Here is a 27,037-nt window from a genome sequence, read left to right as displayed (position 1 = left end):
ATTTGGTCAATTTATCCTTAGGGTGAGAACCCTAGATCATTCTTGCATGGGCGTTTAGCTAACCCTAACATTCCGTGAATGTGGGTAGGACCTTTGAGGTCGGAAATATTAGGTTGGCATCCTAAGTGCGATACTAGGCAGAATTTTAACATAGCTTAACCCTATCTAGCACATTGAAGTGTTTGTCGTACTAACTATTTGTGCCTTTATGAATCCCATGTGAGTTACACAATTACAAGCGATTTACCTAATTGATCTAATTGTCTTACGACAAGAGGTGATCTTTCCTTGGAGATGCAAATACTTTCCCTAAAAGATGTAAATGACTGCAAGATGTAAGAGATGTATCATTCCATGTGAGTATGCAACTTCAAACCATAGACCTTCTCCTTTTATGCAACTTATAGTGATCTTTCTTTTCCTTGCCCTATGCGATATTGATTGACATTCAGAGCTTGTTCTTTAAAACCCTACGTTTTATGCATCGAATTCAAGCTCTAATATTTTTAATGAAGATGCATTCAAACTTTGATAAGAAAACTCCATGCATGAGCGAATGCCATGAGTCCATAATTAATTTAATCCTTCCTTAACCCAACCTATAATGTCATTATCATCGCATGCAATTTGCAAGGTTCATAAATCCTCTCCATGCCTTGTGACCATTTGGACATCATTTAATGACCGTCTACGATTATCTTCTACATGAGTCATAACCAAGAATTTATTTCCTAAGTGCATTATGCGACATAAGCCTTATCCTTTGCAAGATGCAACAAGGATGCCTTCGCACAAATTCCATCTTTTAACTTATGCATCATATGTTCGAAAATGTAGCTACTCATGACCACGGAAGTGCAAGCAAATGCAAGCACATGCAAGCACTCGACATGCCACATAACCTTGTAAATCGAATGAGTAAATGCATTTAAATTTCCCTACAAGAATTAAAGACATGGTTAATTCATCCTTTCATGCGGGAGTATTATCGGAACTTGGGCATTAATAATCGGGGCGTTGTCCACTCGCGTACTCGGGTTGGAAGCTCTCGCGTGTGCTCCTCCCATCTTTTGCTTGGGAGCCATTGGCGTAGTAGATTTTGATTCAACGAACTTCCTCTTGGCTCTCTTACGTGTTACGAAGTCACTTTTGTCCGATATCTCCTCCTCCGCGCAAGACACAAGCCTTGCAAGAGACGGTTTTAAAAACCCAGGGAAGCATGGGAGAACAAGGCCTAGAGAAGCTTTAGTTAGAAGCTTCCAATTCTGGATACATGGATGACGTGGAGAGAGAGTGATGATTGGGGAGATGGAGATGATGACGACGACGACGACGACGACGATGATGATGATGATGATGATGATGATGATGATGATGATGATGATGATGATGATGTTGGCGATGTGGCATAGCAGCATGATGACGGCGGTAAGCAGCTCCACAGGGCGGTAGCAACAGCAGGCGGGCAGCACGATGTCCTCTCTCCTCCTCCCCTCAAGCTTAGGAGGGGAGGGTTCTTATAGGTTGTGAAGGGGGGGTATCCACACAAGTGGCAATCTTCATGCTCCCCTCCCCCATGCTCTTCCAACACCACTCATACTTCCACACATACTCCCTCTCCCTACCATGCAACGGCTGAAGAGGAGGGAGTTTATCTAGAAAAAAATTTGCAAAAATTATCCCTTTTTGTCCCTTGAAGGGGTGTTCCCGCGTGGGCTTGCGGTTTCGAGCCACGGCTTCCTATACGCGACGTGGGGCTGGTGTTTGTTGATGCACGCAGAGGGAGCACTTAGCCCAAGGTTTTTCCATTGTAGGAGATTACTTTGAACCGCTTTTGTGTGAGATTTAGGGTCTTGAATATTTTGTAGCGGAAATATTACACCCAATCATGCTTATCTTCGGATACAATCTTGGATAACATTTCCACAAGTTGCTTATTGGTACTCTTTACTTACCCATTAGCTTGGGGGTTGTAAGGCATGGTCTTATTATATTTAATTTCAGAGTTTCCATCAAAGTCTCAATCAAAATTTTCAAAAAATGTGTCCCACTATTAGACACAGGCTAGTTAGGTGGACCAAAACGGTAACCAATCTATTCCAAAATAAAACTAGTCGTTTCCTTGGCATTATCCTTCATTGTAGGATGGGCTTTAGACTACTTCGTGAAATAGTCTATCACCACAATGAGATAACACTTTCATGTAGTTGACGAAGGATGTATAGATCCAACAAAATCAATGTCCCACTTCTCAAATGGTAGTATAGCCATAGTAGGAGTCAGTAGGTGCTTCCTATTCTCCCTATTGTCATGTCTTTGATATGTATCACATCTCTTGACATATGAAATACATCTTGGAAAATGAATGGCCACTAATATTTGACTCTCAAAGCTTTCTGTGTAGTCAACCATCTAGCAAAGTGCCCTCAACAAGTGGAGTCATGACACTCTTCCAAGATAAATATAACCTCATCGGCATGACACATTGGTGATAAACATCATCGATCCCTTGCTAATATAGTGTTTCTCCAATCAAGGTAAATTTTAAGGCTTGCTCTGCCTAATTTTCCTTTTTTCAACCTTTGATAAAGAGGCTCTAGCCTTCCTGTGGATAGATAGTGCATTATGGCAGCATACCAGGATGGAATGGAGGTTGTATTAATTTTGAATAAACCCTCGAGGTCACTACCTTCGGCCAAGACTCCCTTCGACTCCTTGAAATCCATAAGACCTTTAACGATGCCCTAAAACTTCGGTGGCTTACTCCTAATTTCATAGTCAAACTCCTACAAAGTGATTAGCCACTTTGTTAGGCAATCAGGTGGCTGCAACTTATTTAACAATACGCTCAACCCCTTTACCTTTGTATAAAATACTACATTTTCATATAGGATGTAGTGCCTGAATTTCTTCATTGCATAGACCATCCTAAGGCACAATTTCTCCATGTAGATAATATTAAACTTGGACACTTAATTTGCAGACCAACAAACGTAATTGGATGGTAATACTTCTCGTCCCAAATTTGGGCTAAACAATAGCTAATGTTGTACATCATAGACATTGAAAATATACAAAATATCTCACTCCTTTTAGGTGCTTTCAAGACTTACGCTTTTGTGAATTCTTACTTCACATCCTCAAAGGATACTTGACATGGATCACTCCAAACAAACAAACAATTAAAGGACAATAAATTTGTTAATGGCAATGTCCTCTTAGCCAATGCATTAATAAAGCTTTGATAATATCCGATTGATGATATAAGGCTATGCACTTCTTTAGGAGTATGTAGTGGACTCATGGCGATGATAACCTTTATCTTTTCAAGATCAATCACAATACTAGCCAAGCTAACCACATAGCCCAACAACAATCCATAGGGTACTCCAAATATGTATTTCCTTAGATTAAGAGCAATGTAGAACTATCTATAGTGCTTGAAACATTTTCTCAAAATAATCAACTGTCTCTCTCTCTGTGGATGCCCCCAGAGCATCAATAAACACTTTCAGCTCCTTTAGAAAAGTAACATTGAAAGTTTTATAAGCCATACATTGCCAAGAACTTGGTGCATTTCATAATCCAAAAGTCCTAACATGATATGCAAATGTGCAAAATATAGTGATAATTGTCATTTTCAACTTATCTTCCTTTGCGATAGCTATTTGGTTATGACCAACAAAGCATTCCATAAACGAATAGATATCCCTACCCGCTAACTGATCTAGAATTTGATTAATGAATGGCAGTAGATAGTAATCTTGATCGTATGTTTATTGAGCTCCCTAAAATCTACGTAAAGCGGGATTTGATTATTTTTCTTTTTCTTGATAACTATTGGTGAACACCACTCCATGTGTTATATAGGAAATATCATGCCATTTTTGCGGCTCCTCAAATAGTCCACACCTTAGCTCAAAAGGTATACATTGCACTTTTTGTAGAACAATAAATCTACCTTCCTTTAGAGGAATAGTATGCACAATCAGACTAGGAGGAATACCCTTTAGTTCATCATAGCTCTAGACAAAAATACCACGAAATTCCTAGATCAAGGACACGTAATCCTTCCTCTCTTCCAGACTAAGCATAGATCCTAATTTAATTGGTTGTGGCTCATCCGACATACCAAGATCTAGCTCAATCACATCTTTCTCTGATTCTATCTTGAGCTTCTATTGGCTCATTCAAAGTCTCCTAGTAGACATCTTTTGTAGTGGACCCCTCTCTTGATTCATTGTTTGATGAAGTTTGACTACCAGAAGGATCCTCTAATGATCTAATTTTGTTAAAGATAAGGGTACTCTCTCACTTTGAGGAGATTCATGATATGCATTCACTATTATACGTCTGATACCTTTGTCAAAAATTAGGCAACTAGTAGGTATATCAACTTGATAGTTGGGTTGCAATATCCATGGCCTTCCTAATAATACTTGATAGCTTGGCCATACTGCAAATCTAATAACTCTAAAGTACACAATACATTCCACATTAGCAATAGTCACATGGACTTTGGTAATGCAACCTTCATGTTGCCTAAGAATTGTGGATGCATCCTTTTGGATTTCCAATCCCAGTCTTTCCATCAAATTTGAACTCATAATGTTGATGGAGGATGTTATATCCACAATGCATGATCCATAATATGCCGTCAACATATGTTACTACCTTTGGAAAATACTTTTCAACATATTCAAACCAGTCATCTCCCACATCGGCTATTTCCAAGGGTTTGATGATAAACTCTTTATGCACTCCTAGAGGTAACTTGATTAGTTGTAGGAGGTTCACATCTGGCTTTAACTCACAAAGAGAAAAAGTTAAGTCAAATTCATGATAATTAGCAATGGTTCTCTTATCCCGCTAGACCATTCTTTCTCTTGGTCATTAAATAGGCTTATGTGTCTCTTTCTTGGCTTTTACCTTCTTCTTTGGAAGCTCCTTATTGGAGTCATCTTTGCCATCAATGGCTTTTAGAGGACCGGATTTCACATTAGGGTTAATGACTTGCGTTCCCTTATCATCTTGTTTAGGGTTAGGTTTTACATTATCCCTATCACCTTCTTTAACCTTCTATCCTCTTGTAATGGATCGTAAATTGGAAGCTTCAGTGGTGTTGACATGCACAGCTTCGATAAGGCTGATACTACTACCATTAAGTAGCTCTTCTATGATAGATTTTCCTCTTTGCAATATTTACTTTAGTCCCTCATCCTGTTGAAGGTTATTTCCTTGTTCTCGATGATTAATTGGACCTGGTTGCTTACTCCCTTGCTGAAGAGAGTTGATCTTACTCTAGCAAGTACTAGTTAGATGACTGGAATTCCCACATATGTGCATGTGATATTAGGGCAGTTTCTAGGAAAGTGTTGACCACCATACTAGCTACAGCTAAATCTTGATGGACTACTCTCTTCAGGATATGACTTCCTATCAAGTTTTGTTGCTTCTTTAGGAAATTAACATCTATAGCTATTTGTTTATACTGTTCCATTATCATATTAGTATAATTCTTCATCATGTCCTTGACTTTGCCAAGAACATTTATGCACTAGACTCATAACCGTGATCATTCACTTGTCGTTTAGTTGGCCTAACCATCTAATTAGGGAAGATCGATAAGTGATTAGTTGGTATGACATTAGGATTCGTCATTTGGCTTCCACTATTTAGTGGAACCATTTGGCTAGCCATTGGCATAGCAACATTAGGAGTAGCTGGTAGCATGGGAACATTCTACATTATGCTTTCTTATCCATTTGAATTGGCCATAGGTGTACTAGTCACACCTTATTTTCCACTTATCAATACCAAAGTATTTCTAGGACCTAGACTCAAATTTAGGTTAGCCCTAGATGCGTAGGCCGCTTGTAATCACAACTCCTCCTATGCTCATGAATAGTAGTGTCTATATTAGCAAGAACAACACTACTAGATTGCACTTGGATATTAAAGTCTAATCCATGTAAAGAGTACCTCAATTAGGCAATAGGTGGAATAGGAATAGAGGTTTGGAATTTGCAAAACATCTCTTTCAATTTCTTAGCATACTCTCGAGCATTCTCATGGATCTCTTGATGTGTCATATTCAGAACGCACAACCAATACTGACCACCTCTCTCAAGGGCAAACTCTTTTTGGAAGGCCATAAAGAATAAGTTGATCATGGTTATGGTTTCGGCTTCTAAGCCATGATACCACATTGTAGCTCTTTCTTTCAAAGTCATGTTGGAAAATATCATGAGGTGTCGACACTTCATCTTGAATTCGACAATTGAACATTAATTTTTGGAGCTCACTGATGTGGAGCTTTGCATCTTCCTTTGCTAACCCATTAAAAATAAATAGAGGGAAACATAGGGCTAGAAAATCTAGTGTTCTTGCAAGTATTACAATGGGTTGCACCATAACGATGACCATATTTGCTAAAGGGGTCTGTATTGGTGGGACTACACCCCCAGTTGAAGTTGATTGACTTTTTGGGGAAAGGGGGCCGCTAGAGCTTCCTCCTCCCCCTGACGAGACCGACTAGGATAATAGGGTAAAAAAGACCTCTCTTTCTCAAGGACATCAAACTACTATGCTTAGGATAATATCTCCTAAGGATCTTAGCTCAGTGTCTAGCCCTTTCATCTCTTTCTTGATGATATCGTTCTTGCAAGTATTACAATGGGTTGCACCATAACGATGACCATATTTGCTAAAGGGGTCTGTATTGGTGGGACTACACCCCCAGTTGAAGTTGATTGACTTTTTGGGGAAAGGGGGCCGCTAGAGCTTCCTCCTCCCCCTGACGAGGTCGACTAGGATAATAGGGTAAAAAAGACCTCTCTTTCTCAAGGACATCAAACTACTATGCTTAGGATAATATCTCCTAAGGATCTTAGCTCACTGTCTAGCCCTTTCGTCTCTTTCTTGATGATATCTATCAAGAAATAATAGATCTATTTCAATGCTCTTTGGAATATATTGAATAATGGGTACCTATTAACCAAGATTTGGAAACCGTCACTTATTAGTAGCTCCTGGAAAAGACACCACCTAAATCGAGACAAAAAATGGGCTTGATACTAGCTCTAGGGCTCTACTTGTGGGCCTCTTATGCTCACCAAATCAACCTTAGAGCAGCCTTGCCGCCAGGAGCATCTGGAGGCTATATACTAATCTAGCTAAATCATGCATTTGTATATTTTTTTAGTCCAATGATTTTTAGTCCAATGATTTTTTCTGTCCCAACTCAAACAAAGGAGGTATCCTACACATATAGTTGACTAACACCTCATTGCACACACATATAGAGCACCTCCCTATCCAATCACTATGGCTCGTATGGCTCTCTTATACCCCGAGGATTGTCCCCAGGATGCAATGTCTAAAACATAAAACACAAGAGTAACATTTTCCACTCTTTTGATAAAGCGTTCTAGGAGATATTTTTGTTTTCTCACTTAATCAGTCCCTTAAGAAAAGTGTACTATCCTACAACTCTCATTCTTTCAATGATTTCCTTTCTAACGTATTGCCTCATTGCTTAGAAATGACACCGGACTAGTATGTGCTATTGTTTCTTTAAACTTAAATGAAGCGAGTTCTATATGTCATGATATGCATGAAATCAAAATGTAATTGATACTTAACTTTCCACAACCTCTTTCCCCCTACTGTTTAGGTTTTGCAATCATGCATCGGTTTAAGAGAGTGTTTCATGTCAAATTTTTTCATGTAGAAAAGCAGTAAACACACACTTTCACATAAAGATGGAGGTAGGCTGAGGAGAATCCCCATGCCCTATCTTCACTATACATCCATACACATATATCTAATTTATTGTAATTTTCTATGCATGAAAACTAAATATTCCTATCAAAAATCTATTTTAATGATTTTATCATTTATTTTAATATTAATTATTGGTTTGTTTAATTTTTAGATTTATGAAGCTTATGTGGATTGTGATTTAGCATTATGTTCAATATGAATCCATCTTCTAATATAGATAGCCACCTCTTCATCCATTGCTATATCCCAATGAGCATGACCAATAGCATCCTCAAAGCAAGTTGGGCTTAATATCCTCAACCACCTTTACCATATAAGCATAAGTGTGAGCTACATAACCTTCAAAACCAAGTCTTTTAATAAGGTATCTAACCCTACTAGACTTGCATACCATTGTATCACTTAGTGGAGCCTTTATATTACCATGAGCTCTCTGTACACTTGGTGTCCTGACTGAAGGAATACTAAGCTCATCATCCAAACACTTTGAACCATTGGAATCTCCATCACCCCACATGAATAGCAGAGGTATCATTACCTTCTGATACTTTATTTTTTCCTTTTTCTTTACTTGTGACACTAATAGATGCACTTGAAGATGTGGGATTGTTCCTTAGTCTCCCAAACCAAGGGCTAACTCTAGATATAGTACCATGTAATGTTTCTGGTTCACTAAGGCTCCGTATAAAGAGTATCCAATGAAAATACATTTTTCATCATTGGGATCAAAGCTCATGTGACACATGAATATATGCAATACAACCAAACACTTTCTAGTGTGACACATCGGGCTTCTCACTTGTAAAGCATTCTTTAGAGCTCATGTTCTGTTCATAATATAGACAACAATATCAATAGCTTCAGACCAATGTATATTCTTTTTAGCCATCAATGCACGTGCAACTTCTTTAATATGCATATTTTTTTTCTTCAGACCAATGTATATTCTTTTTAGCCATCAATGCACGTGCAACTTCTTTAATATGCATATTTTTTCTTTTTGCAACCATGTTTTGATGTGAGGCATACCTATAAGTAAACAATCTCTTTATCCCATGAGACCTCAAGAAGTCTTTGAACTCATTAGACATGTACTCTTTCCCTCCATATGATCTCAAGTACTTAACTTTCAAGCCTATTTCTGTTTCAAGCCTTGAAGTTTGAAACTGCTTAAACACATCACTCTTTTCCTTCATAAAATACACCCACAACTTTCTTGAACAATAATAAAAAAATGTGACAAAATATCTAATGCCACCAAGAGATATGTTTTGTGTAGGCTCCAAATATTTGTATACATAACATCAAGTATATTCCTACTCACATCTCTATCATGTGAAAAAGGTTATCTTGGTTGCTTACCAAATTGACATGCTTCACACACTTTATAAAATTTTGTAATTCTAATAGCAAGCAATCCTGTAACCAACCCTTTGGATTGCATTAATTTCAACATTTGTACATTTGCATGTCCAATACGGTTGTGCCATATTTCAATGTCTACAACCAATTCTTTTTCTTTAGTATACATAATAGCATTCATAGTAGGAATTTTAACATCTAAAGTGAACATGTAGCCTACTCTACTTCCTTTTGTGACCAACCTAGGATTAGAAGATATATAATTTCTAAGGGTTGAAATGGCAAAATTTGAGTGTTTTTACTACATAATTCGTAAATATTAGAAGGAGATAATGTTATTTATGGATGAGAATCGGTATGCAAGTTGCATTTGTTATTGGGAATCTTTGGTTAAGGGGGGTTTTAAATTTTGTATCTAGGAGTAATTAATACAAATTTTTTTATATTTTAGATAAAAATAAATAAAACTTAATAAGTTGAGATAGGGAAAGAATTTATCAAAAGTTCAAAAGAAGATTATAGTTTATTTTTTTGGTTAGAGTATGCTGTTAAAATTTTGTGGCTAATGAAATTTATTAGATGATACTTCATTTGTAAAATGACATTTAAAAAATAAATACTACTTAGTGAATATTTAATGGCACATTAGAAGTTTTATGATATATGTCTTCTCTTATTTGAATATGGAGAAAGTTAGATTTGCATTGTTGATAGTTTTAGTTCAAAATGAAAGAGTTAATGTGTGAAACTATATATTCTTGAGAGATTAAAGTGGATATGTTGAACTTAATTGGGATTGGACTACATATATGAAACTAGGCTATCATTTATATGATCAATTAAAGATTGTTAAAGCTTCTTGAGTCTACCTTTTATTCTTAATTAGCACAATGGCTTTATACATAGCCACTTTGCCTATTTATTTGGTGGTCTCTTAGGGGGATGCCATTTTGGTGCGTTTGCCAGGAGGGGAAAGAATGTTAATTAAGGAGAAGAGGGGGTATTCTAGCTTATCTTTAGTAATTTAAACATCATTAAACGGAATTAAATTATTAATGGCAAAGAAGTTACATTAATAAGGAATAAAAACAAAGGGAGGATTTATAAGATATTCCAATTATCTAATCTAAATATATTCCGAAGTTCAACACCCATGAAAGGGAACACATAATAAATTGGCACAAGAATGATAGGAATAACATATGAGGAGTCTCCCTTGAGAGATGGGGAGAAGCTATAGAGCCCAGGCTTATAATCCTACACCTATTTGACCTACATGTAAGACTTTAGTAACTTGCGGACTTTGAAAGAGAAATTCATCAATATAATACTTACATAATTTAATGGAAAAGAATCTGATGAGCCATTACGACATAGATTTTCTAAGAGGCTTCTTCCCTAAATTGCCACAAGATATTCAACATATTATCATAAATAAGACTAGGGACACCGAGTTGGTGGAGACAGTCGGGCATAAATACTTTGGATCCCAATTGGGGTTAGATGTTAAACAACTATGCACTTGGAATTGTATTCCAAGATGAAGTAAAAGGGATTTTTTTGTTAGCATCACACTTTAACCTAGTTGATGAGATTCAACCCAACACTATTAGCATAAAATACCACTACTACGACTTGTTTTATCGAGAATCATATAAATAGGTCTTTCAAGAGAATAGATTGGGCCCACGTGTCTCATTTGATACAAAGGAAGAGAGAAAAGTGGCTAAAATATTAGGTTTAGTGACTAGGTAATGATATACCCTATGGGACTAAAGATAAGGAGCTACCTAACATTCTTCGATATAGTTGAGTCTACATAAATAAATGTGTGAGCAACCTAGACACATGGCTAGATTTTGCCCAAATGAGCAAAAGAGAAAGGATTATGTCCCTTTGTGTGCCAACTGGGTTGTGAAAGGCCATTATGAAAAGGATTGCCCAGGGGAATGTACATCTTCACAAAGCCAAGATAATGGTAAATACATTTCTAATTTGGTAGCAAACTTAGTAGAAATTATAGAGGACTTGGAGTAAAACCAATTAAGAAAAAACATGTCACCTTTAACTCATATGTAATGATTGAGGAAATCACATGTTCACAATAAAATTCAACAATCATTTTAGAGAAGAAACAGGGTTTGGAGCTGAATGAACATAACAGTGCCAATAATGGGACTCCAAAGTGGGAGAGACCCTAACCAACACACTCAAAATATCATGATATAGAAAAAGAAGCGATAGATTTGGCACCTAATTCGGAAGATTAGCCCATTTTTCCCATTCCTTTAAATTCTCCAAATATTAAGGAGGGAGTGGCTCCATTTCCTCAAAGATTGAGAGGATCAAAAGCACCTAAAGATAATGACAAGGATAAAGAGAAATCTTTTAATGTATGGGATGAATTGGAAAGTTTACAATTGTCTATTTAACCCTAATTGTAGAAGAGAGTTATATCATAGACTAGTGCAACAAAGGGCTAAAAGGAGCATAGCTATGACTGCCTTGCCAAATACAAAGATTGGTAATATGAATAAATGTGTCCGACCGGTAAGAATCATTGATTTATTATTGGATCCAAGGGCTCCAATTGTAGACATGGAAGTGATGAAGCATATGATATTTGGGGCTTTGTTGAATGGGGAGCAAATTGAATTTAATGATGAAAGAAACAATTCTTGAACTTGGTTGGGTGATAAAAAGGATCTTACAAGTATTATTTTATGTTTGACTAATTAAAGGAGAGCAACACCCTTAGGTCTCTTATGTCACATTCCAACTGTGAGTGCAAGGTTGGCCTTTAGCAATAACTTGTTAGTGATGCGACCTATTCAAGGAGCTACTTCATACCTTATTCTTTTGGGCAAACCTTGGTTGTTGCAGTCCCGATATGATCAAAGACAGCACAACAGAATTGTAACAATAGGACCCAAGCATGATAGAGTGTAGCTGAGGGTTGTGGCCAAAGAGTTCTTGCATGAACCCATGGAGGAGAGTACAAATACTAATTGATGAGACACACTTGGGACAGAGGATGACTTTAATGAGAGTTTGGAGATTGAGCAAAAATATGCTTGGTTATATAGGTATTTGCATCATTGAGTCTTGTTAGATGGAGATAAGACAATAGTCAATATAGTGCACCAAAAGAATGTTGCATATCCCTTAGGAATGGGGGAGTACTATGTGCACCATTCTTTAGAAGAAGACATTGATAGTGATATAGTTGACTAGTTAACCACCTATAATAGTGGCCTTTCCGATCTATTAGTAGTATCCTTGGAAGAGGAAAATGTTGGAGATGAATGGGAGATTACTAATTTAGATGTTGAAGGCTTAGCGAGGGAGAGTGCAATGTGAGTTATCAGTGGAATACAAGAGCAAGATTGTTGCAATAACTTCTTCTTTGAGTTTAATTCTCAAGACAGTATACAAGAAGAAGAATTAGAAGGAGAAACAAAAGAGATAGACAATGAAACATACAATGAATATTTATCACTAGTTTTGGAGGTTAGTGAAGTAGCAATGGAGGATTCAATTACCATATCCATTCATCTAGAAATGGGAGAAATTTTGTTTGGATTTGATCAGTTATCTTCTTCTATTAAGAAGATTTACTTCCATTATTGAAAAGAGAGAATATGAGAACACCATGGTAATAAGGGTTGTAGGTCTTTCCAATTTCTATCTCGCAAAAAAAAAAAGAAGATGATCCTTCTAATGGTGGGTTTGCCTCTTGCTACGTCACAATGATAGATTGGTAAGAGAAATGGGGGATAAGTTTAGTTCTAGTAATGGAACTTTGGAGATGCCTTAACACAATATGTCTTACTCATTGGACACATTGGAGGATGCAATTTTACATCACAAAGATGAGATAGTCCATGACAATGATCTTATTCAATCATTGTTGAATAAAATCACTCAACTTCAAATAAATAAACCTGCTCCATAGTGTGAAGCATTAAAAAACAAGAAGTTACCTCAATCTTTAAAGTTTAACTATAGTGAGGAGATGGTTCATTTGGAAAACATTGTAAGTCTGAGGCTTCGTCGAGCAATTCTTACAACAAAACAGAAACATGGAATAAGTATAATTTCAATTGATGGAACAAATGGCCTTGAGGGATGCGACAAGCAACATTTTCCAAGTAGAAGTAGGCTTAACATCTATTAATTGTTTGTCTTTAGGGAGAGAAGGTGGAAGAGTTTGGAATGTGCCTACTTGAGCCGCTTCCTCGGGTCGGTACGTTCTTAGTAGCCCATCAAGAAATGTCCTAAAAAACACTGTCTGAGATTTTGATGAAATACCTCGGAGTTTGCTATCTAGGCTATGAGTCAAATAAACTACTAATGGTTGATTAGTGTTAGCAGTTCAAGTTTCCACTTCTTATTGAATTTCTTGACTGAAATGGACTTGCATTGTGCTTGGTTCAAAGAGAATGGGAGATGAAGGGGAGTGTGCCACTTCGATCTTTTCTGCCCATGGTGCAAAATTCCATTCCAGCCCCTAAAGCGATGCAAGTGAGGCTTCATGCTCTCTGGTCATACGTTTACCTATTTAAATTGTAAAATTTTTCATTTTTAAGAAAGCTCTCGACTTATCGAGTCCACCCAAGCATACGTTTGGATCCGTCAGGGGTCCATCCTCCCACTTCTTTCGAAAGAGTATTTTTAATTACCTAATTACCTACCACCTTAGATTCAACATATAAAAACAGCTTCTTTGATTATCTCCTGATAAAAATTTGTTACACGCCTTTATTTCACGACATAAAGACATAGTAAAGCAATTTCTTCCCAATAGTTCCTTTAAGAAAAATGACTTTTTTCAATGTTTTTTGTTCTAGCTAGATATGATGTCAACCCGAATGTATTATTCTCTCCAAGTCTAGTTCTCCCATTGGAAGTACTCATGGGTATTCCTTGACCTCCATTCATCAGTGCAAAAGTATTTTGAGCCCCTAAACTCGAATTCTAGTTTTCTCTAGAGGTATAGGCTAGTTCTAATCATGAATCTATCTCCTCTACTCCAGCAATAGTCATATTACTGTTAGCAAGAGAAACACTACTAAACTCCACTTGAATGATAAAGTCCAGCCCATTCAAAAAGTATTACAATTGAACCAAAGCTAGAATAGGAATATAGGTTTGCATTCAAGGATACTATCTAGAATTTAAAGGGTAGTTGGTAGTTTGTAAGAGTCTAAGGAGTTTATGACCAAAGCCCCCTAGTATCCTCACCTCCTCCCAACTAGAGTTCCCTATGATAAGACCTTTCGTGCCATGATTGGTCTATACTCGCTAACGCGAAAAAAAAAAACCCTTGGAGTAGGTTTTATCCACACTTGCCTTGGGGAGTCTAGTGCCATCAAAGAACACTGCCTTAGTCAATGTTCTGTGCTCATTAGAATACTACCTTAGTTGGCAGTCTGTACCCGATTATCCATCTTTTAGCCTGATGATTTTAGGAAAGATTAGTACCTAACTTACAATCACAAACATCTTGTTTCAAATGCATCATACATAAACTTTAAACAAATATTTTATTTCCCAAAATAATAATATCAAGGCAAAACTCAGCGTAAGTGGCAATAACTTCTAATGATCTTCTCGAATCACCCTCCCCTTGGGATCTAGTTCAGGTTGAATCTAAACAAGAATTCTACTTTTGAGAACAACTTTTGTGATGGTCTTTTCTCATTGGAGTTTTGTGGGTCCTTGCCCCACAATAATTCACAAAAAAAAATCTTAGTTAGTTTTATTACAAAAAGTATTCTTTTAACAATAAAGACATTTTATACACTAAGAATCAACGTCAGTGTTTATCCATTAGGGGTCCCATTAGTTCAATACAAATAATTTTTTTAAAAGTCTTTTTGGGAAGCACATTATCTTCCTTATACTTCTCCTTTGTACATCTCGTACAAACCCAGATTATTCCTTGAAATTTGTGGTTAAGAATTTCTCTAAGAATTTTTATGTATGAGATTTTTTTTAAAAAAAAGTCTTATTCTATGAATGCAGCTTCTCATTATCAACCCATAGGATGATAATCTACTAGCTACTTTTAATATCAAAATATAGTACTTGGGGATTTATGATGAGTGCTTGGTTGATGGTATTCATAGCTTCGTATGTAATCCCAGTACTCGCCATTCCATTTATAGTGGTCACGCTCGCATCCTTATTGACAGATCCTACCTCCACGACCTTCATAATTTTCTTCTTTGGGGCCATGGTCTTTAATCACGAGATTGTAGAGGAGATTTTGGCAATAGAGCTTGGGGTTGTCACAATTAGATTGATGGGGGATGGCGATCACTAGGAATTGAGAAAAATCGAGTAGAGTCTTGATTCTATAGGGAAGTGAAGGTAGAAGAGATGGGGGATTCGATTCCAAGAGCCGACAAAGTATCCTCCTTATCTTTGTGACAAGAATTTCCGTCCTCGTGCTCCTCTTGCCCCACTCCCTCTTGCTCTATACTCTTGGTTTGAGAAGAGTCTCTTCTCTTGGTTCAGGCTACCTCCCAATGGCTCCTTATGCTCCATATTTATAGTTAAATTGAAGAAGAAGGGGTTTATGGGTTGTGGCCAGAAGAGGAGAGTTTTATGGAGGGTATCTTGGAAATCCAGTAATCTGGAAGCTTTCAAGATGCAATTTGATGCTGGTGATCTAATCTTTGAGGTCCAAAGAGGCTGCAAAAGATGCCATGACTAATTCACTTGGCTCTCGCATGATCTTGCTCCAATCTAGCCCACTTTTCAAACTGAGAAAAGGGGGAGATTGCTGGAGTCTTCTGTTGAGATTGAGGAGGAGAATTCAGGCTTTCCTTCATGCTTTTAGCATCTCCCAATTTTTGGAAGAGAAAAATTTAGCACCGTTTTTTAAAACTAAAAAAGGGGGCCGACATGTTTACTGACTTCTCCTTCCCATAAGCTTTCATTTTAAAGCTTAAGATTTTTTTTCTTTCCTTAGTGTTCCAAATTTCAAATGTGCTTAGTCAGTTCTGACTTACGGGAAGATTCGAGACTCCCTATATTTAATGGTCTAAGAATCTCCAAATCTAATTATGGGAAGTTGAGAAGTTTGAAAATAAAAGTCAGAGTATCACATCCTCTTCCCCTTAGAGGAATTGAGATGTCTTCATCTTGAATGAAACTAGGGATATTGGCTACATAGTGATTTTTCGTCAATCCAAGTAGCATCCTCTTCAGGGTAGTCTCTCCACTAGATGAGATATTCCCTAAGGGTTTTGCTCCTTAGAGTCTTCTCTCACATGTCAAGTATCTTTTTTGGTTGAAGTTCGAGGACTCCTTGACTTGGCATCACAATTTTTTGGTTATTAAATACATGGTCAGGGTTAGAAACATATGGTTTCAATAGATTGATATGAAATACATTATGTACTTTCAAGTTGTTAGGGAGTTGCATCTTGTAAGCATTTGGTCCTAAACACTTTAGCACCTTATATGGTTCACAATACCTAGGACTTAGCTTCTTGAATTCCCCCAAAGATAAGGAACTTTTCGAATGAAAACCATGCCACCTTCGTTGAAAATGTGTTCTTTTCTTTGTTGATCGGCATATGCGTTTTGTCGATCCTTGGTGGCTTGAATATCTTGCCTTATAGTCTTCACTTTTTTCAAATCCATTTCTTCCAGCATTTGCCTAGATGCTTCTACCTACAGGGTAGGATCGAAAAAATTAGTTGTGTATGACAAACTTGCCCATATAGTGCTTGAAAAGGAGCCATTTGAATACTTTGATGGTATGATGCATTGTAGAAGATTTCAACTACGGGTAGGTATTGGATCCATCGTTTGGGATCCCTATTACAGTAAACTCTCAGTATGTCTTCAATAACTTGATCGGCCTACTCTGTTTGACCTATCGATTTGGGAAAGGTAAGCAGTACTGAAGTAGAGTTGGGTTCCTAGAGCTTCAGACAACTCTTCCAAAAGTTTGACATGAAGAGAGAATCACGATCACTGATGATTCTTTGGGGTAATCCATGTAATCTAAAAATTTCCTTAATAAAAAGCTTGGTGATATTGAAAGTCTTGTAATTGGTTCTTACAGGAATAAGGTGGTAACTTTTGTTAGCATATTAATGACTACCATTATGGAGTTATATCCTTCTTGTACTGGGGGTAATCCAACTATGAAGTCCATATACTGATATGCTCCCATTTTATTTGAGGGATATCAAGTGGTTGGAGTTTTCCTAGCAACTTGACATGGTCAGCCTTAATTCGTTGGCAATTTAGGCATTCGGTGACATACTTGAGTACATCAACCTTGAGTCTTTTCCAATATAACCTTCTTCTGAATGTATTAAGAGTCTTAGCATATCCAAGATGGCCCGAAAATAGAGAATTGTGAGCTTCCCATAGTATTTTCTTATTGAGTTCCTGGCTTGCAGGAATACATAGTCTTGTCTTAAAATATGAAAGCTCCTCGTTTATGGAAAAATATTGATACGTAGACTAAGTTTTGGACTTGAATCCTCAACAGAAATCTCTCTTAACATTCTCTGATAGCTTGGATCCTTCATTGCTTCTTCTTTAGCCATTTCTATGAGAGGGTTACTGGGCATTGAAATCATTGTAGCAAAAGTGCCTTCCCTAGAGGGTTCCTCTAGGATTAGAGTATTAAGAAATGATTTATGGCTTAGGGCATCTACAATCACATTCTCCTTACCTGGTCTATATCTGATTTCAAAGTCAAATTCTTGCAAGGTTTCAATCCATCGGCATTGTCTCATATTGAGGTCTGGTTGAGTTAAAATCCACTTCAGGCTTTTATGATTACTGACTAAAGAGAACCTATTACCAAGCAAGTAATGACTCCATAGTTTAATTATAGCAAGTAATTCTAGATCATGTGTGGCATAGTTTCTTTCGTGGATCTTTAATTTTCTTGAAGCATAGGCTACTGGAGGTCCTTCTTGCATAAGCATGCAACCCAAAGCAAGAGAACTTGTGTTAGTTATGACTTCAAATTCTTTGCTTAGGTTAGGTAGCCTTAAAATAGGGGTAGTTACGAAAGCTTCTCAAAGCTAGATATCGGCGGATGTCCATATAATGGAGACTTTCTTTCTGGGAAGGTTGGTGAGAGGCACGACGATCGAGGCATAGTCTTTAATAAAGACTCTAGCCTTAGAAAGCTTCGCACTTCCTTGAACATTGTTGGGGGTGGCCAATCTTGTACATCTTGGACCTTGGCAAGATCCACTGAGATGCCATCTGCTAATACTATGAATCCTAAATATTCAATCTACATTTTGAAGAAGGCAAATTTCTTATTTTTAACATACAAATTTTGGGCTCTCATTGTTTGAAGAACTACTCGTAGTTGTGGTCCATGGTCTTCTTCATTCTTGGAACATGTTAAGATATCATCAAAGAAGACGAGGACAAAGTCATCAAGGTAGGGTCGGAAAATGTATTGCATCGACCTATTGAAGGTGGGAGGAGCATTTGTTAAGTCAAATGACATCACAATAAATTCATAATGACCATACCTTGTGTTAAAAGCAATTTTTGGGATATTTTCCTCCTTGATTCTTATTTGATAATAGCTGATCTTTGAAAATACCTTTGCTCCCTGAAGTTGGTAAAGCAATTCATCTATCTTGGGGATTGGATATTTGTTTTTCACTATCACTTAGTTTAATCCACAGTAATCAATACAAAGGTAGCGTGTTCCATCTTTGTTTTTTTGAAATAGTACTATCGGGGCTTTCCATGGTGAATTACTTGGCTAGATGTATCCTTAGTCTAATAGCTGCTTGAGTTGTTCTTTTAGCTCAATGGCTTTAGGAATTGACATTTGGTAGGGCCGCTTGGCAATGGGGGCAACACCTGTAATGAGTTGGATTTCATGATCTACTTCTCTTGTTGGTGGAAGCTCTATCACATCTTCTGTAAAAACATCTACATAATCTCTTAGCCAAGATGGTTGATCCTTAGCTTCACTATCCTGCTCGGCCTTATTGAGATTAATTAGATAGACGGGTAATCCTTTCTTCAGTCTTATTACTATTCGGGAAGCTTTAGCCAGCTGTACCATAGAGTTCCTTGCTTCCCCCTGAGTGGTTACTTGTTCTTCTTTTGGTTCATTGCAACAGAAGCACCTTGGAGCCTCATTATCTTTTTCTGTGGGTATAAAGTTTCCCACGGCATTTGACTAGGCTCTCTTTGACTTGTTTGGCTGATATTGCCATTGGGATCTTTTTGCATATCCTTGGAAGTTGCCCTTATTTTAACATTTTTTGTTCCAAATTTTTGCATTTCTTGGCCTTTGTTCTATCTCCTGAACTATTGGGGCTGCTCGAATCAGTGCGTTCTGTAAATCTGATGGTCTCATTGATTGAAGGTGCATATTTAGGGGCAGATTTAGGCCATTGCAAAATTTGGATAGTTACTGCTCTGAAACATCCATCATAGGTGCATATTTTAAAAGTGTTACAAAATTTGGAGTAGTAAGCTTCTAGACTTATGCTTAACTACTTTAAGTTGAAAAATTCATTCATCTTTTGGGCTTGATATGTGGGTGGAATGTATCTCCCACGCATAGTGTTCTTAATCTTGTCCCAAGTGATAGCACTTTTAGACGTTCTTTGGTCCTTGCACCATTGTTTCCACTAAAGATGGGCATCTCCTGTGAGTTTTAGTTTTGCGATCATTTCTTGATTTGATGATGTAGTCCCTGTAGCAATGAAATAGTCTTCTATAGATTCTATCCATGGTTTTGCTTTAGTTGGAATATCCCTCCCTTACCATTAAACTCCGGTGGATTGTACTGCTTGAGAAGAAATTTCTTCTCTTGAGCTTCTACAATATTGAGATTCGGAGTGTTGGCCTAAGGAATTATGCTATTTACATGATCAATTTTCTCTCCAATAATATTCAAAAAGATGTTAGCTTGCTTAATCTACCTCATTAATTTAGGAAGGGAATTATGTACTACTCAGTCTTTCTGAAAATGATCAAGGTTTACACTTTAAAAGAGAGTTTTAATCTTAGTTTGAAATTATTTTGACTTACTTGTAAATCTTTGGTAACTTAGAAAACCTCACCGGTTGGAGTTATGGCGTGTATATCCATATTTTGATATTTTTGTGGGAAGGTCTAGATATCCTTATGATGAGGGTTACTCCCTAAATAGCAATTCCATCGATCGAGATGAACTTAGTTGGTTTTCTGCTTATGTGATGATTTCATGAAGAATGGGGTCGTGTCTAGGGTTGTCAAAGAAGGATAGTTCAACAAGCCTTTGAGTTCTCCATCCATTGGATTCACTTAAGGTTGATCTTTGGTATACTCAAGGTGGTTAGCTTCAATCGATCTGCCCCATATTGCCATTCTGGATAGGAGAGATAAGAATCGTATATCCATTATAAGATAGTTAAAAATTATTTCATCATTTGGATGCATAGCGAACATATATATATGGCTTGAAATGCAAGGAATTTCTTCTGACTTCGTCACCTCTATTAGTTAACTCTGTTTCTACGAGGGTTTAAAAATGGATAATATCTTCCCACTATTCTCGATTACCAAGGAGACAACCAATTTTGATTACAACAAGTGGACAAAAATAAATCTTTACGTCAATAGGAAGGGAATACATTATTCAAGTAGCTCAAAAGCTCATATTATTCTTGGAAGAGGATTCCCTACTATAACCTAGGCATGGCATTACGATACATCCATTGCATAGTAATTAGGATTTTGGGAACGGATATCTAGAAATCTATATTTTAGGGGAAGATCAGGTAATCCATTTTTCTTGTAGTTGCAACAACAACTGGAATGTCCTACAACCATGACTCGGTCAGCTGGTATAACCTTTACAACCTTCTCATAGATGTATCGATTTAACTTGACTTGTTGTCCTCCAACGAACATGTTCGAGTTTACTTTGGCCTCATAGAAGAGATAAATCTTGGCAACCTTAAGGGTTTCCGTCCCCTTTAGCCTTTTTACATTTTTTTGGAGATAGGCAAGGTGGTTTGTGTCAATGTAACAATACCCTCTGCTTAACATCCATCGTCTTTCATAATACAAGGGCAAAGGATTGTATATCTGATCTAATATTTGCATCATCTGGTTTCTCCAGCTGAAACTTGACATAAACATAACTTGGAAAATCAAGAATCATTCTCAAGGTTTGTCCCTCTGCCAAAAATCAAGACCATATATTAATAAGAGAATATTTTCACAACTTAAGGGAAATATATCTTATGCTATAGTTACAACTAGTTTTATTTACTTGCATTGTATCCTATATCAACGTGCGCTCTGATACCAACTATAATGTGCCTGCCCGAGCTGCTTCCTTGTCGGTACATTCTTAGTAGCCCATCAAGAGATGTCCTAGAAAACATCGTCCAAGATTTTGATGAAATACCTCGGAGTTCGCTATTTAGGCTTGCTTGAGTCTACCCCGTAGTGGAAGTTTTGGTCATCCCCACGAGGATCGACTTGAGTTTTTGGTCCCTATTATGAGTCAAATCAACTACTGATGGTTGATTAGTATCAGCAGTTCAAGTTTCCACTTATAGAACTTCTCGAATGAAACAAACTTGCATTGTGCTTAGTTCAAAGAGAATGGGAGATGAAGGGGAGTGTGGCACTTCGATCCCTTCTGCCCATGATGGTGCAAAATCCCATTCTCGCGCCTAAAACAATGCAAGTGAGGCTTCCTGATCTCTAATGGTCATACATTTACCTATTTAAAATGTAAATTTTTTCATTTTTAGGAAAGTTCTTAGCTTCCTGAATCCACCCAATCATAGGTCTGGATCTATCGAGGATCTATCCTCCTGCTTTCCTCGAATGAGTATTTTTAATTACCTAATTACCTACCACCTTAGATATTTAACATATAAAAATAACATCTTTTATTATCTCTTGATACAAATTCGTTACATGCATTTATTTCACGACACAAAGAAAAAGTAAAGCAATTCCTTCCCAATAGTTCCTTTAAGAAAAATAACTTTTTACAATATTTTCTATTCTAGCTAGATATGATGTCAACCCGAATGTATTATTCTCTCCAAGTTTAGTTCCTAGACTAGTATTGGAACTTCTAGGATACTATCTGGAATTTGAAGGGTAGTTGGCAATTTTAAAGAGTCTAAGGAGTTTATGACCAGAGCCCCCTGGTATCCTCACCTCCTCCTACCAATTAGAGTTCCCTACGATAAGTCCTTTCACGCCATGATTGGTCTATACTCACTAACATGAAAATTTAAAGAAAAACCCTTCGAGTAGGTTTTATCCACACTCCCCTTGGGGAGGTCTAGCGCCATCAAAGAACACTGCCTCAGTCGGGCATTTTGTGCTCATTGGAATATTGCCTTAATCGGCGATCTATACCCGATTGTCCATCTTTTAGCTTGATGATTTTAGGAAAGATTAGTACCTAACTTACAATCACAAACATCTTATTTTGAATGCATCATACATAAACTTTAAACAAATATTTTCTTTCCTAAAATAATAATATCAAGGAAAAACTCAGCATAAGTGGCAATAAATCTTCTTGAATTACCCTCCCCTTGGGTTCTAGTTTGGGTTGAATCTAAACAAGAATTCTACTTTTGAGAACAACTTCCGTAATGGTCTTTTTTCAATGGAGTTTTGTGGGTCCTTGCCCCGCGATAATTCCCAAAAAAAATATTGGTTAGTTTTATTACGAAAAGTATTCTTTTAATAGTTTCATCTCAAGACATTTTATATATCGAGAATTAGCATCTGTGTTTATCCATTAGAGGTTTTGTTAGTTCAATGCAAGTAAAAAAAATTTAAGTCTTTTTAGGAAGTGCAATATCTTTCTTGTACTTCTCCTTGGTACATCTCATACAAACCAGATTATCCCTTGAAATTTGTGGTTAAGAGTTTCTCTAAGAAATGTTATGTAGGAGATTTAAAAAAAAAGTCCTATTCTACGAATGCAGCTTCTCATTATCAACCCATAGGATGATGATCTACTAGCTGGTTTTAATATCAAAATGCGATACTTGGGGATTTATGACGAGTGTTTGGTTGATGGTATTAGCAACTTTGTTTGTAATCCCAGTACTCGCCATTCCATTTATACTGGTCATGCTCGTAGCGTTATTGCAAGCTCCTACCTCCACGACCTTCAAAATTTTCTTCTTCGGGGCCATGGTCTTTAATCATGAGTTTGCAAAGGAGATTTTGGCAATAGAGCTTGGCATTGTCATAATCGAATTGATGGGGGATGGCAATCACTAGGAATTGAGAAAAATCGAGTAGAATCTTGATTCTACAGGGAAGTGAAGGTAGAAGGAATGGGGAATTCTCTTCCAAGAGCTGGCGGAGTATCCTCCTTGTCTTCGTGACAAGAATTTCTGTCCTTAGGCTCCTCTTGCCCCACTCCCTGTTGCTCTATAATCTTGGTTTGAGAAGAGTCTCTTCTCTTGGTTCAGGCTGCCTCCCAGTGGCTCCTCATACCCCATATTTATATTTAAATTGAAGAAGAATGGGTTTATGGGTTGTGGCCAAGAAGAGGAGCTCTTTGTGGAGGGTATATTGGTAATACAACAATCTGGAAGCTTTTAAGATGCAATTTGATATTGAGGATCTAATCTTTGAGGTCCAGAGAGGTTGCCAAAGATGCCATGACTGATTCACCTGGTTCTTGGATGATCTTGCTCCAATCTAGGCCTCTTGTCAAACTAAGAAAAGGGGGAGATTGCTGGAGTCTCCTACTGAGATTGAGAAGGAGAATTCAAGATTTTCTTTGTGTGTTCATCAACTTCTCCTTCCCATAATATTTCTTTTTAAAGCTTATCTTTCTTTCCTTAGTCTCCCAAGTTTTAAATGTGCTCAGGCAATTTTGACTTATGTGCCATGACTACCGTGCATATGGCGATTGACATGAAGGATGTCTATAGATTTTATTAGCCCTGGAAGGTGTCAGGTTATGAAATTTGGATTATTTTGTTCAAGACTCTCTCTATTTAATGGTCTAAAACTCTCTAAATCTAATTACGGAAAGTTGAGAAGATTGAAAATAAAAGTCGGAATATCACAGAGTTATAGAGCCTATCAATAGGAGACACGGGGCAAGAAATGTCTGTTGGCTCTATCATCAACTATGGTAATCAGATCAACCCAAATGGAGAGTGTTTTTGAGATCTAGAATGGGAAATTCATCTACACAATGTAGTGATGAGCATGCTAAGAAAAAGGTCTTACCACATCCCATTGAGAAAGTTATGGATTTCACAATTTACGGTGATGGGTGGGAACCAAATCTTTCATGGCATGAGCTAGTGGTTTTGAAAAATTTTAGAAAGCTTAAGCGGGTTATTCTATATTTAGGTTGTCACATACAAGGAGAAGACAATGAAAATCTTCACTTGTTAATTCTTAAGCTAAAGTGTAAGAGATGGAAGTGGACTTCTCAGGATCAACAATGACTTTACAATGACTTGAGCATCCAATTTAGATTTTGAGACATTATTATGAGAGAAGCATGACCAAAATAAGAATAAGAACAAAGGTGAAGTGCATTATTTGAAGGATTTGCAAGCATCATTGGTAGAGCAAGATGTGTTAGATCATTATACGGTTGGCATCACCAAGTTTTCTCCACCATAAGAGTCTTCCAATGCACTAGTTGTATATCAAACATCTTGTAAGCCTCCATCTCAAGATCTAGAATTTTAGATTAATGATGACCCAACTTACAAGATTTGGGTAATTGGCTATGTCATGTACCCATGAATGAATTCTATTGATGTGCCAATTATCAACCCTAATAGGGTTCGAATGGCTTATGTGCATAACTCGTCAACACAAAAGATCGTAACCTAGCAGGCTGCAATTTGAAATTTTGGCCTTAATTGGAATCAATAATCGCAATCAATTTTGGTCGACCATACGGCTATTAGATAGTCAATTACAATTCGTTGCTTTGAGAAGTTATAGAATGTTCTTAAGAAATATTCTCATATGTTTGCATGGAGCTATGCAGATTTAAAAGGCATGGAACCTAAATTGTGTCAGCATTATAATGATATTGAACATGGTGTCAGACCTATACACCGATGTTGACGGTGCACAAATCCCAATTATGCAGAAAAAGTACATAATAAAATTATTAAGTTATTGGATGTGGGTTTTATCTATCGTGTTGCATACATTGAATGGGTTTCACCTATAGTTATTGTTTCTAAGAAGAATTTTAATTAAATTTCTACTTGTGTGAATTATGGAGCATTGAATAAGCATAATAGAAAAGATAATTTTCCCTTGCCTTTCTTGAATCAATTGTTAGATAGAATGGCAGGACACCAATTATATTCTTTTATGGATGGATTTAGTGGCTATAATCAAGTCCTAATTATCCAAATAATCAGCCCAAAACCACTTTTACCATAGAGTTAGGAACCTTTGCCTGCAAGATAATGCCCTTTGGGTTATATAATACACTACTTACTTTTCAAGGAGCAACGATGACAATCTTTTAATATTTTTTGATTAAATGGATGGAGGTCTCTTGGATGACTTCTATGTGCATGGTCACAATGATAACATGGTCGATCATTTAGAAGAGGTGTTCCAACGTTGTGAGAATATAAGAGTTTCGTTGAATCTTGAGAACTGTATATTTAGAGTGCCACGTGGTATACTATTAGGGCATTAGTTTTTGGTGATGGCATTGCAATGGATATGGCCAAAGTTCAAAATTTTTTAATCTTTCTCCACCCCAAACCTTGAAGCAATTATGAGGGTTTCTTGGTCATCTAGATTATTATCAATGCTTTATTGAATCATTTGTAGCACTAGCTTCACCTTTAACAACCTACTTAAAAAGAATCAAGCTTATGATTGGGATTCAACATGCCAAGCTGCATTTGAGAAAATGAAAGATAAGTTGAATGATGGCCCAATTTTTGTTTCACTTTATTGGACTAAAGAGTTTCATATTCATGTTGATGCTTCTATGGATATAATGGGCATTGTTTTGTGCCAAGTAGACGATAAAAACATAGATAATCTAATTTCGTATGCTAGTTAGAATCTAAGTGATGCAAAGAAAATTTACACCACAAGTAAGAAAGAGTGCTTATCAATGGTGTTTACCATTACTAAGTTTCGACATTATTTATTGGGCAACAAGTTTATATTCTATGTGGATCATGAAGCACTGAAGTACTTGCTAAATAAACCCAAACTTAGTGGCAGAGTTATGAGATGAATGCTTCATTTTCAATATTTTTATTTTTAAGTAATTACTCATGCCAATCGATCGCATTTTCTTGTAGATCATATGTCTCAATTAATCATCGATGGTATAGAGAAGGGTATAGATGATGAATCACCTCATGCTCAATTGTTTGAAGTTTCTATCACAATGCTATAGTATCTTGATATTACTAATTTTCTTAGTATGGTTAAATACCCACCAACTGCAAATAAGCATGAATGATATTGTATTTTATTGCAGTCATGATAATATGTTTTGATGTCAAGATATCTATATAAGTAGGAAGTGTAATAAATGTCAACATACTGGGAGACCAACTAAATGATGTGCAATGCCATTAACGCTGTATTAGCACTTGTACCTTTTGAGAAGTGGGGTATAGACTTTGTCAGTCCCATTGATCCACCTACACAATATCGTTCTAATATATACATTTTCGTATGTACTGATTATGTAACTAAATGGGTGGAAGCTAAAGCACTTAAGACTGATCTTGGAAAAGATATCACTCTATTTCTTTATGAGAATATTTTTACTCATTTTGGCTATCCCTTGGAATTGGTTAGTGATCATGGATCTCATTTTTTGAATAATTTAATGGATCTCTATAAGATTAAACATCGGAAGTCTATA

The sequence above is a fragment of the Lygodium microphyllum genome, chromosome 28, assembly GCF_053477565.2.
Source record: "Lygodium microphyllum isolate KBCC chromosome 28, Lygodium_microphyllum_v1.1.10, whole genome shotgun sequence".
NCBI lineage: Eukaryota > Viridiplantae > Streptophyta > Polypodiopsida > Schizaeales > Lygodiaceae > Lygodium > Lygodium microphyllum.
Note: the sequence above shows the minus strand (reverse complement) of the source record.